At 40.0% G+C, this 13,903-nt stretch overlaps 1 protein-coding gene across 3 annotated transcripts in view; it reads right to left on the reverse strand.

The window, feature by feature from the left end:
- The window catches only part of Ascc3 (activating signal cointegrator 1 complex subunit 3), a 321,774-nt gene extending 315,896 nt beyond the window's left edge, over window positions 1–5,878 (reverse strand). Inside the window, exon 1 of one of the 3 annotated variants that reach the window (XM_027402943.2) lies at window positions 5,725–5,878. The gene's annotated coding sequence lies outside the window, so the exon portion shown is untranslated. Of the gene's footprint in view, window positions 1–4,807; window positions 4,990–5,724 lie in introns of those variants that run through there. The other 2 variants (XM_027402942.2, XM_027402944.2) reach the window with 2 other exon arrangements.
- Between the last annotated feature and the right edge of the window lie 8,025 nt (window positions 5,879–13,903).

Here is a 13,903-nt window from a genome sequence, read left to right on the forward strand (position 1 = left end):
CTCTTGCTGTGAAGAGAAACCATGACCATGCATCTCTTATAAAGAATGCATTTAACTGGGCATGCTTACAGTTTTCAGAGGCTTAATCTTTTATCATGGTGGGGAGCATGGCAGCACACAAGTAGACATGTTGCAGGACAAGCAGATGAGAGTTCTACATCCACATCTGCAGGCAGCAGGAAGAGAGCTAGACACTGGGTCTGGCCTAGGCTTTTGAAACCTCAAAGCCAACTCACAATGACACACTGCCCCCAACAAGGCCACAACTCCCAACCCTTCTCAGGTGGTGCCACTCCCTGATGACTAAGCATTCAAATATATGAGCCAATGGGAGCTCTTCTGATTCAAACCACCATACTCTGCTCTAGGAACCCAACACCCTCTTCTGGCCTCTGCAGGCACCCACATTCATGGTCACATACATATATACATAACTAAAAATCTTCACAAAGAATGTTTAGTACGTCTCCTGGTCCTGAAGGTACTACTCTAAAGCAGGTTATAGAAGGGAGGGAGGGAAAGAAGGTAGGAAAAGACAAAAAGAGAAAAATCAAACTGGAAAAAATACAGCGGAATTATTTTTATATATCAATCTGAAGTTAGTTTCTTCTTGAAAAACATGTACAAGTCTATAATTAAGTTTATTAATTCAACACAAAAGATACATTTATTCCTATTTATACATAGAAGAATTCAACATTTTTATAGTTACATCTGACAAGGCCAAAAGCAATCTTGACAGTAAGCATGATTTTCTTCTTTTGTAATAGAAATTGAGGTTTTTCACATCAATTTTATAAGTCATTTTTAATAACTACTGAAAAGTAAATGTCTTCCTACCCATTCACTTAACTTACAAGGACACAGCAATCTATGAAAATGTCAAGTTTTAGTGGCTGCTTCCCTAATTACCCAATAATTCCAAAATAGATTACTTTACTTCTTTTAAAGTTCAGGTTTGGTAGAACAGGTATTATGCAAATTAAGAGGTTTAAGTTATGTGTTTAAAATAGAAGTTGCCAACAATATGAACTAGGTGCATTAAGCATATTTCTGGAACTTGAGGAAGCAATTTAGTAGTCAGTACTCAAGTATAAACTTTGCTATCAATATTCACTGACCAGCAGTTATCAAATTAAAATATGAAAATGCTTACTGTTAACCATTAATTTTTCTTATTACTAGTTTTATTCATGTGTCCGACCATATTCCAGCTTCATGTTCTATGCCAGTACAAACTTTGACAATAAACACAATTCTTAATAACTCTCTTTGGAAAGTAAGAGTGAAGAAAGATTGGCTAAAACTTAACAAAAGAAGAAAATTTATACTAGAGAGGATAGTCCTGTGACACAAACATTCATTCCATTCAAATTCAGATCTGTATGTCATAATCTCTCTTTATCTGTCTGTCTGTCTGTCTCCCTATGTGTGTGTGTCTCTCTCAGTCATTACACTCAAATTCAGATCTGTGTCATATTCTGTCTATCTAGTTTTGAATGCTAGGAACCTTGCAAATTAAGCAAGATTCCCATTCATATTCCCTTCTTTTATTAGGTTTGGCTAGTGTTCCTTCACCTTTGTGATTCATTGCAAATTCTTAGTAACTTCATTTTCTAATCAGTAAAATCAAAAAGAACCACAAACTATTTCTAAAAACCCTTTCAAGATAATTAAAACTTGACTAAACAGAATGATGAAATAATGAATTAAAATCTCCTAATCACTTTAAGGTGTCAGAAGTAAGACTTGTAAAACATCACAACAAAGCAAAATAAAACTAAGTGCCTTCTCAACCTCCCTTGCCCAACTATATTTACAAAGAACTTCTTAAATGATAGTGTTGGGTTCAACCTTTATATAGGGACTACTTTCTAGGAGTTGAGCTAGGCAAAATATACAAGAAATACTCCAATGCTTACTTGAAGTAAAAGGCATGCTTTCTGATGTTTGCTAAATAAGTACAAACTCAGAATTCCTTATCTGAAATGTTTGAAATTAAAGTGCTCCCTAGTGAGGCTGTTGGATTTTAGAATATCTGCACGTAAGAATGAGATTGTGTTGGCGATAGGGAACCACAATTAAAATTAATTTACCTTTTATATTTTATACTCAAGTCTGAAGCTGATTTTATTTAATATTTTTAATATGATGTGGAATTTCCAACTTCTGAAGTCATGTCAGATTTTGTTAAGCCTCAAATACAAAAAGATACTGCATGGCAAAAGAAACTCAGGAGAGCAAAAAGACAACCCACAGAACAGGAGACAGTCTTTACCAGTTACACTTCAGAAGAGAGGTTAATATCCAGAACTTACAAAGAACTGCACAAATTAAATACTAAGGAAATAAAACTGTCAAAATGGACTAATGAACTGAACAAATAGTTTTCAAATAGAGAAACACAAACAGCCCAATAGCTATTTTAAAAGTCTTCAATATCCCTAGCCAAGAGGGAAATGCAAATTAAAACTTTGGGAAGACACTTGACCCTAACAGAACGAGTGTCATCAAGAAAGTTGGTGACAAATGTTGGAGAATGTGCAGACAGGAACCCTTATTCACTGCTGATAGGGGTGCAAATTAATACAGGAATTATGGAAATCAGTTTGAAGAATCCTCAAAAATACAACTCTCATATATCTGCTATTTTACTCCTGGGCATATATCCAGAGTATTCCACATGCTACCACAGAGGTATTTGCACCCATGTTTACTGCGGACAGAAAATAAAACCAACCTTGTTGTCCATCCACAAACAGTACATATATAAAGTGGAATACTCAGCTCTCAAAGAAAACAAAAATTAACAAAATTTGCTAGAAAATGGCTTAGAATAGTGGTTTTAACCTGTGGGTCACAACCCCTTTGGAAGTTATATTCTTCATGGCAGATATTTACATTATGAGTCATAACAGTAGCAAAATTAGTAATGAAGTATCAACAAAATAATTTTATGGATGGGGTCACCACAACTATATTAAAGGGTAGCAGCATTAGCAAGGTTGAGAACCACTGGCTTAAAATGTCAGTTAGTTAGGTCAGATAATCTCAGACAAAAAGAAACAGGTCCTATCTGAATTGCAGCTACTAGTTGTCTGTGTTTTGTATCTGTACCTGCACATACACAAAAGTAAACCGAGTTTCGGTGAATATGTAAAAAGGAGAAGGGTTAATATTAGGTGATAAGGAAGAAATGATGTAGGTAAATTGATAATTGAGTCTTGAAAGAGATTATATACTTTTTTTCCATTTTAACTCTGTCATGGATTTTTTTTTTTATTTTTGTGGTAGATAAGTGAGTGAAAAATAAATTTGACAGTGAGAATGTAAAATCCAATGTGAAGCCTACAGTTTCTGAATACTGTAAGTGTCTAATACATTTCCGATCTGGCTAATTTCTCTGCATAATGTTCTATTTTATTCACAAGTTCTTTATAATAAAATCTTAATTATAAAAATTTAACAAGGTTTGGGAGAACTTCATAGTTTGGGTTTTCAGATCAAGGGTGTCCAACCAATTCCTTATTCTCTCTTCAGTATTTCTGCATTTCTTTCTGTACATGTTCACAAGCTAAAATTTTAATTGCACATAGCTATCTTCTCAAAGTTGAAAACTGTGTTTTCTTAGAAAGGCTTCTAGAAGCTCTCTTCTCAAGAAAGATGATATAAAGTAATATATTTACTTTGTATTTACTGTATAGGCTCCTGATGAAGTGTTTTGTGTACACACTTCCCCTATTTCAAGCCACAAAGTAACAAACACTTTAAATACTGAAGAAGAAGAAAACGTTTCTCAGACAGAAATTAATTTCCAATTGTTGAATTAAGATTCCTCCTAAAAAGTATCTTGCTAGTGAACTATACAAAGTTCTGTGAGAACAGGGCCTTTCTATATCCTAGGCCTCCCACAGTGCCCGGGCTTAGATGAAGAGTGAGTGGATGATTGGATGAATAAATAAACCAACTATAAAAAGAAAACCACTTTTGACAAGAATCAAGAAAACTAAGCCCTGAAAAATTAATTCACTCATCTATATAACACTTACCTACATTTAAATGATATCTCCATGAACATTTTAATGCAACACTAGTATCATAAACTGTACTGCAAAACTAAATATACAGCATGATAGAGAATGTGAGACTAGACTCAGGAGCCGAATTGTGAACTTGAGAAAACTAAAATTCAGAAAGCAAATGTTTCGTTTATGAATCTGAAAAGGATGAAGAGGATATAGCGACTATTCCGTCTAATAACCCAGGGGCAAAAAGGAAGTATGGTTACCAATCAAACTGTACCTGAGATAGCAAGCTTATCAAACTCGGGTGAGGCTAAACTGCGGTTTCTTTTAAAGCAAATAAAAACAAGTACATGAATCCACTGCATCCCACCAAGAACTACCTCACCTACCCGCAGCGCCTCACTAGCGCACTCCTTCATTCTTTAAAAAATCATAATCTAGATTCCTCGATTGCTAAATTCACCCACAACCGTCAACCACACAACCTAATCTCTATGACACTTTTCTGTGCAGTGGAGATATCCAACCCAACAGATTTCCCTTCCAAAATCTACGCGAAGGAAATAATGTTGCCATGGCTGAAATGACAACAGGCTTCGCCCGGGAGAGAAGTCGCCTGGGGCCGCGCCGGTCCGCACACGTGAGCGATCGATCGCTGCGGAGCTGTCCCTGCCACCCCGCCTACGAGCTCCGCGGAGCCGGGACTCGCGGCCTGGGTGACAGCCCGCTGGGCGGCCGGACGCTTCCGGGCTCCGGCCCCGCGCCCTCCGCGCCCTGCTCACCTCAGCCCGCCGCCTCTCGAGCCTTCCTCGTCTCCCTCGAGCGCAGCGGAACGAGCCGAGGGCCGGGCTGCGCCCTCCTCCGCGCGCGGCCGGCGGGGTGGCTTGCTACCTCGGCGGCACAGGAAGGAAGGGGCCCGGGCTGGACAGAAGCACGGACGCACCGGCGGGCGCGGAGCGACAGGGAGGGAGGGGGCGGGCAGGGCGGGGCGGGCGCGGCGCGAGCGACACGTCATCGGTCGCGACGCCGGCGTCGACGCGTCAGCACCTCGCCGCGCTCGGCCCCGCCACCGAGGCGCGGTCCGGTCGCGGGCGTGGAAGGAGATGGGCCGCGGGAGGGGGCGGGCCGCGGGAGGGGCGGGGCTCTGGAGGAGGCGGGGCTCTGGAGGAGCGGGCCGGGAGGGGCGGGGCTCTGGAGGAGGCGGGCCGCGGGAGGGAGGGGGCGGGCCGCTGGAGGAGGCGGGGCTCTGGGGGAGGGGCGGGCCGGGGGCGGTCACCAGCTCTTGCTGGATTTTCTCTTCTTGGCTTCTGTGCTGGGCTCTGGCACCCACCCCCACCTCCGCCTCCGCCTCCGCCTCCAGCGGCCTCTCTTTCCCCCACCCCAAGCCCCGCTCACGTCTGATAACTGCAGGGAGGACACAACCGTGAGTCAGAGTCGCGTGGTTGCTGGAAGCTTCCATCGTCCCCGCCCCCACTGGACTCTAGGTGCAAGTTTCGTTTTCCTTAAGTTTCACGTCTTCTCAACTAGGTACTTCTGAAGTTATTTCTGACTTTCAAAACAAAACACCTGGCGATATTCTAGTTCATCTGGCAAATTTAGAAAATCTAACCTCAAGTGCTCTGCGTTAAGTTGATACTGATGAGCAGAGATACAGAAGGTGGTATACTTTGTCACCCTACCCTTCCAGTTCCCTGCTTACCAGAGCCCTGGTTTATAGTGTTAGACGCCTGGAAAACTCAGCTTTCCAGGGTCCCAGGCCACGACCTCGGTCACCCCAATCAGCAGGCAGATTCGAGAGCTTGCTGCAAACTGCACAAGGCTTTATTGTAATTTAACGAGCTAACCCCATGTTAGCTCGGGTCTTTCACCCACCTGCCATGGCAGATGGCTAGAAAAGACGGCTCCTAGGGCCTCCCAAGAGATCTTGTAGGGCAGCGAAGGGGAGTGTCTAGGGGTATGCACAGGCTCAGGATTGGTGTGCCTCCAGGCTTGGAGGGTTTGCCCTGTGTTGATTGGTCAGCTGGTTGTTATGGCCCATAGGCCCTCCCAGGGTGGTTGCTATGCTCTGCATCATTGCTGTGTGCTTGTCCGTAAAGTAAAGCATAGCGCCACCAGCTAACTTCTGATTGGTTCCTTGTCACGAGGCAGGCACCTAACCTCTAGTGACTAAGACAAGGTCTTAGAGCACGTGTTACTGTTATGGCTTCCAAAATGGGGAGCTGGTCCCTTCAATAGAAGCAGCCAGTATTGATTGAATAATAAGCTCACTTGCCAGAGGCATTGGGAATTCTGTATTCTAGACTGACTATGGTAAGAAGACCTCAATCATGGTAGAATTACTCCAGTTATTAAAATAATAAAGATAACTCAGGTGAAAGGAATCATGAAGTATAAATGGAATTGGTAGGATTCGATAAAAGGAAAAGTTACTGGAACTGTCAACAATATGAAAGACCCATCGTGTGATAAGGGTTTGTTTTATGTGACCTGAAGTTTTATGAAAAAAGAGATTTCAGATTCTAGGAGTCTGTTCAAACACAGTCCAAAGAGCTGTTTGCCCCAAGGTCCCAACCACTACATTTCTACATTTCTATGCTTATATAATAGAAATTTGGGCATATCAGGAGAGTTGGTGATTGGATTTGTTAAGTTTTCCTACTCTCAAGATTCGAGGAGTTTGGTTCTATGCAGCCTTTCAAAAGTCTGCAGTTTAACTCATTTTACCACCAACTAGAACTGGGGACCCCAAAGATTCTTGGTCTCACTAAAGAAAGAATTCTAGAGGAGACAAGAGACTTAAGCAAAAGGAGATTCATTATAGTAAAAAAGCATAAGCAGATTCCTAACTGGGGAGGGGGCAAATCAAAGTGTGTGTGAGTTGGATAATATTTTGCTAATTCTAGGCACATGATAGTGCATTTTCAGAAATGGGGAGAGTATTTCTAGGAAGCTGGGAAGGAAGAGTGATTTGATCAAACATGGAATTATGGAACCCAGGTGACGATTTAAGGGTGGTGTATACATTAAAACTGCAACCATAAATGAAATGCTAATGGTTCTCAAAGTCCCTGCAGCTTGTAGGTAACATGTGTTTAAAATATAGCTGAAAGTAGTAACAGGCTGGTGCACAGTCCAGCTAGATAAGGTCATCTCCATCAGATGTATTTCATTTTTTCCCTGTCTCCCCAACCGTCACAGTAAATGAGACAAGATAAATGAGTTTTATTTTTTTTTAAGGAGAAGAAAGAAGGCCACATAATAATAAAGAGATATTTCAGCTTATACCTGAAACTGCACCTGCACTATGATATTTCAGTTTATACCTGAAACTGCCACCAGCCATATTTAGCTGTTCAAAATAGAAATGTGACTTGTCCAAGTAATAAAAATATATACCATGTTTTAAGAATTAAGAGGAAGATAAATATAAACTATCAACTTTTTATTTTGTTTTGAAATAATCTTATGTCCAATGAAATATAATTATTCCAGTTATTTTCACATTTTAAATGTAAATCTAGATTTTTTTTTACCCTTTTGTATTCTCAAAGTTTTCCAAATGTTTACTGAAAAACAACACTGAATATGGCTCCTAATTTGTAGGAGGAAGGGTGTCTAGAAAGTTTTTCACAAGCAAAGCAAGTCTGATAACTAGCAACCTATCTGTCTATATTGAGAGGTTACTTCAATATTATTTTAAATTTTATTTATCTCTGTGTGTTTCTGATGTATTTATGTAGGCACATGTGATCTCTCTCTCTTTCTCTCTCTCTCTCTCTCTCTCTCTCTCTCTCTCTCTCTCTCTCTCTCTGTGTGTGTGTGTGTGTGTGTGTGTGTGTGTATTTGTGTGTGTGTGTGAGAGAGAGACAGAGACAGAGACAGAGACACAGAGAGAGGGAGATTGATTTTTTAATACATTTTCCTCATGTCCTTTAAGTCTTTTCTTATGAAAGGAGCCAATAAAACTATTGTAAATGTTTTATTAGAGTAATATACATCAGTCATGCCACTGATCTTCGAACTTTAAAGTTTGTGTTTACATTCAGGATAAGCAAAAAAAAAAAAAAAAAGTCTGTCCAACTTTTAGCTTTCATACTTCATCATTATACAGCTTACAGCTTGTTACTTTTGCAATAACAGCTAAGTCTCTGTGAATCAAACAAACCCGGATATACCTCAGGAAATATGAGAGGTAAAGGCCATCTACACAGTTGGAGGCAGAGTCTCCACCCTTGTTTCTAAGACCAATTACAAGGTTGAGAATGGAACAAAATCTCTGTAGTGGAAATTTGCCAGAAAGACCCAAAACAACTGAAAGTGGCTCTGAATTACTGAAGGGAAAGCTTGAAACCTGGGGCTGGAAGGAAAGTACAGGTAAGCAGAGCATTTCAAATGTGGAGTTTCAGTTGTCGTCAAACTGTGAGGTCAAGATGGTACTGTTCTGACACCTATGTGGATAGTATGCACAGCACGCTCTCAGAGAAATTCACCAGAACTAGGCACCCAGAGGGACTTCATCATACATGATTGATTTGCTAATGTAGTGAGTGATTAGTCTCAGACTCCAGGACCCCAAATACTGTGTAAACTGAAACTCCTAACATTTGTTACACCATATTTTTTGTGGATATAAGCCTCTAACCTAAGGTTACATGGCTATGATTAGAACTCAATCCAAGTCACATCAGACCATCCCCTTTGACCTGAGGTCCCTAAGCAAACATACAGATCAGAAAGATTGAGGGAAAGCTAGGCCTTCTCTCTGGGCAAGACCCAATCCTTTATTGCATGTCCTCCAAATCTCCTGTTTCTTGAAAAGAAGTACCTTCCAAACTGCAATTAGTTTCATCAAAAATCATATTCTGAATTATTAAGTTCAGGAGTTTATACTGTTAAAATTCTGAATGGTTATGAAAAAGTTGATTTATTTGATGAGATTGAGATAGTAAAGGAATTTTGACATTCCCATGCATTAGTCAGTTTTTCATCACTGTGAAAAGTGTCTGAGAAAAACAATTTAAAAGAAAAAAAGAGGATTGTTTTGGTTCACAGTTTCCGGTGATTTAAAGTTCAGCTATCTCTGTCACTTTGGGGCCAAGGCAGCCATGCTTACCATGCTAGCAGTGGTGTGTGATGGAGACAGCTGCTCACCTCATGGCCAGTTTCCACAATAGACTGTAAAACCACAACTGAAAATGAATGAAATTATGTCAAGGTAAATAAGGACAATTCAATGATATTGTGTGTTAGACAATAAATGTACCAAATTACCCAGCAAGTAGTGAAGCTCTCTAGGAGTTATGGAATAAACAGTGAATTTCTCAAAGTTGGTAACTTTGAAATTTCTGTGTTTACACAAACATGTTGAGGAGACATCCTAGTAACATTATTACCTTTACAACAAATCAAAACCTGAAAGATTTAATGGCTGACTAGTTAGGCAGTGTCACTAACCTGATAGTTTAGCAAAAGGTCTAAGACAGAAAGAATGCTTGAGACTAGGAGTTCAAAACCATCCTGGGCAACAAAGTAAGAGGATTGTCTTGAAATAGAAACATGTAAAGTTATTCATGTCATGTTTCTGTTAAAATAATTTCTGATGTCATTTTCAGTAGGTTTAGTGTTGTTCCAGACTGGTACGTAAGCAGCAGTTCTTTCTACTTAAAATAGACTAGAGATGTAGAACAGAAGGTAATGGAATAGACTGGAGACTGAAATGCCACTCCAGAAATTCAAGCAGTACCATGGAATTGCATGGCAGTTGCACCATGACTCAGACAGGCGGCTATCAGAAAATAATGGGTCACAAAAGGCAAAGTTGACATCAGGCATAGCATTCTGATCCCATGGCCCAAGAGACTTGACCTACACTACATTTAACACTATATCTATAGCATTACTACTTAATGTGAAGATGAAACTCTCCCTTTATCCAATTGCTATATGTTAAGTAGCTATTGTAAGTCAGAAAAGTTTGGACTTTTACAAATAGTAACTACCTCAAGTTCACATATCTGCTTGTCAGACATTTTTCTGAGTACTATTTCCTGACAAACTATGGAGTACATCAATTACTATCTACTTGCTCTATCCACAATAGTCAGGGAATGGAAACAGCCTAGATGTCTATTATCCGGTGAAAGGAGAATGAAGATGTGGAACATATACACAATGGAACAATATTCAACTATAAAAGAAAAATGAAATTTGCAGGTAAGTGGATGGAGCCAGAAATACTCATTCTTGAATGAGGTAATCTGGACCCAGGAAGACAAATGCTGAGTATTATCTCTCATATGTTAATACTAACTCTGAAATCTTAAAGATGTGTGTTTAGATGTCAGGAAACTAGTAATTGGTCATGGTGGTGGGATTTGAAAGGAAGAGTGGTAGAACACAAATGGTCTGAAGGGAAAATAGGGATTAATGGAATAGCAAGATAGATGACTCAGTAATTAAAAACAACAGTGAAGTGTAGAATACAAAAAAGTCCCCAATAAAGTAAATAGGATACAAAAATGATAGCAGGCAAAACTGAGTACTTTGCTGAAGACGTAAGTGCTCTGTGACATGACCACACCTGATCACTCAGCACAAAGCAACCTTTCTCAAGCTACTACAATCACCATGCTGGTTTCATTCTTGCTCACTCTAAAGTATTCAAGAAGTAGCACATAGAGAAGTGTGTTAGTTATGGATCTATTGCTATGTAAAGATGCCATGGCACCCATGACAAAGGCATCTCTTAAAAGAAAGCATTTAGTTGGGGCCTGGTTTACAATTTCAGAGAATTAGTCCAGAGGTTCTTAGGGGTCAACTAAGATGATCAGAAAACACAGGTGTGTATATTACAGTTCATAACAGTATCAAAATTAAAGTTATGAAGAAGTAATGAAAATAATTTTATGATGGGGCAAAGCACAGAGACAGCTGACCCAAGCCAGTGGGAGCTCACAGACTGACAGCCAGTGAACCTGCATGGGACCAAATTAGACCTTCTGAATGTAGGTGACAGTTATGTGGCTTAATCTGTTGGGGGGGGGTGGCCCTGGCAGTGGCACCAGAACCTATCCCAGGGACATGAACTGGCTTTTTGGAGCCCATTCCCTGTGGTGGGCTCAGCCTTGATATGGGGGTGGGGACTTAGTCCTGCCTCAACTTGGTATGCTAGACTGTTGACTCCCTAAGGAAGGCCTTACCTCCTCTGAGAAGTAGATGGGGAATGGGAAGAGAATAGGTAGGCGAGTAGGAGAAGGGGAGGGAGGGGAACTGGGGTTGGTATGTAAAATGAAAAATAATTTTTTTCAAATACAAATTAGAAAAGAATTTTATGGTGGAGGGGCACCACAGCATGATGAATTATACTCGTGTTACAACATTAGGACAGTTGACAACTACTGGTTTAGTCCTTGATGCTCACAGCAGAAAGAAGATAGGCATGATCCTGAAGTAGTAGCTGAGAGCTTTACATCTTAATCCACAGGCAGGAAGAAGAAAGAGAGAGAAAGAGAGAGAGGGAGGGAGGGAGGGAGAGAGAGCGAGCCCCAGTGACACTCTTCCTCAAACGAGGCTACACCTACTCATTCCAAACCATACTTCTTAGTCCTTCCCAAATACTTCTTTCAACCAAGCATCAAACAAACATCTAAAATTATGAGCCTCTGAGGACTATTTTCATTCAAACCACCACAAGGAATCTGAAAATATATTCAGGATCATGTCATTTCCACTTACTCCTGCACGATTGCAATAACTTCTATCACATTAACAAAATGCAAAGAACTCTACAATCCTGGGATTCGTTTCTTGGTTTCTTTTGTTGCCTCCTATATTCACTATTTTACTTTGCCCCAACCACTGCACCTTCTTGCTATTAGCAATTTTACCAAGCATAGTCAGTCATTCTCAAAGTAATGACCTAAAATTTACATACACTAAAAGTCAATGTTTTTAATATGGTTGGAATAAAGATCATTGCTGTTATTTTTGAGAAATTGTGCTTCTCTATAGGATTTTAAAAAACAACATATAAAATGAAAACTTGGTTATAACTAACAGCCCAAACATTAAGCTATCAATGAATCTGATGCTATAAACATCAAAGTAACCATTTTCATATCAAATACTATTTTAGTTTAATCTGTCATAAGTTTTAATATCTAAATGCCTTCACATTATCATTTTAGAAGGGATGCTTAAGAAATTCTTGTGGAAAAGTCCATATTTTTAATAAGTGTTTTATTTCTTCATGATGAAAAGCCTATCCATATCTTATGCTACTGTATTTTATCATAGTTATTTGTTGAAAGCAAAAATGTTTTCTCAGAATAAACAAATCAAATATTATGAATGGCAAAATAATCATATGTGAATGATTCCATGAATGTATGTTAATTTAATAAAATTGTATATGTTAACAGGCCTCCAGGCTGCTACTGTAAATTCAAGGGAAGGAAAATAGCTTCTAGGGAATAAAAGTGAGTGAATACACAGCCTGAATTTTATTTTATGCAGTGTTTAAATGTATTCAAATTAGAAACCCCAAATGGCATATCAAAAAGCAGAGAAAGAACAAAGGTAAAATTTTGGTGTTCTTTAGGAATCCTGTAGAGTGCAGAAAAATGAAAACCACAGATGTAACAGGTTTCCACACTATTTGGAGGAAAAAGGCAAAATGGAGAGTTCTGGACAGGGGCTGAAAGGGAAATCAAAGAGATTGACCAGAAATTCACTCTATTCTAGTTTATCATATCCTCTTACTATGCTAAAGCTTTTACTGAATTATAATCATGGGTTTAGACTTTTTAAAAACATAAACATTTGTTTATCTGTTTCCTAACACTTTAAAATATAAATTTCTTTTTATTTTTCCCCTTTTTAAGTTTAAATTAGAAACAAGCTTCTTTTACATGCCAAAGTCAGATCCCCTCCCTTTCTCCCTTCCTCCCCTTCCCCTCACCAACGCCATATCCAATCATCTTTCTGTTCACCAGGGAGGGTGAGGCCCTCCATGGGGGATCTTTCAAAGTCGGTCATATCATTTGGAGCAGGGCCTAGACCCCCCCACACACGTGTCTAGGCTGAGAGAGTATCTCTCTATATGGAGTGGGCTCCCAAAGTCCATTAGTGAACTAGGGATAAATACTGATCCACTACTAGAGGCCCCATGGATTAACCAGACCTCAAAACTGACATCCTCTTCAGGGGTCTGGATCAGTCCTATGCTGGTTTCCCAGCTATCAGACTGGGGTCCATGAGCTCCCGAATGCTCAGGTCAGCTGTTTCTGTGGGTTTCTCCAGCCTGGTCTTGACCCCTTTGCTCATCAATCCTCCCTCTCTGCAACTGGATTCCAGAGTTCAGCTCAGTGTTTAGCTGTGGGTGTTTGCTTCTGCTTCCATCAGCTACTGGATGAAGGCTTTAGGATGTCATATAAGGTAGTCATCAATCTCATTATCAGAGAAGGGCTTTTAAGGTAGCCTCTCAACTATTGCTTAGAGTATTAGTTGGGGTCAACCTTGTAGATCTCGGGACATTAACCTAGTGTCAGATTTCTCTTTAAACCTATAATGGCTCCCTTTATTATGGTATATCTTTTCTTGCTCTCCTCTATTCTTCCCCTGACTCAATCTTTCTGCTCTCTCATGTTCTCCTTTTCCCTCCTCTTCTTCTTTTCTCTTTCTCCTAACTCCCTCTCCCCTCCCCGCATTCTCCCAATTAGCTTAGGAGAGCTTGTCCCTTTCCCCTTCTTTGGGGGACTCCTTGTTTTCTAGCTTCTCTGGAGGTATGGATTGTAGGCTGATAATACTTTGCTCTATGTCTAATATACATATGTGAGTGAGTACATACTGTGTTTGTCTTTTTGTGACTGGGTAACCTC

Source organism: Cricetulus griseus, chromosome 2, assembly GCF_003668045.3.
Source record: "Cricetulus griseus strain 17A/GY chromosome 2, alternate assembly CriGri-PICRH-1.0, whole genome shotgun sequence".
Taxonomy (NCBI): Eukaryota; Metazoa; Chordata; class Mammalia; order Rodentia; family Cricetidae; genus Cricetulus; species Cricetulus griseus.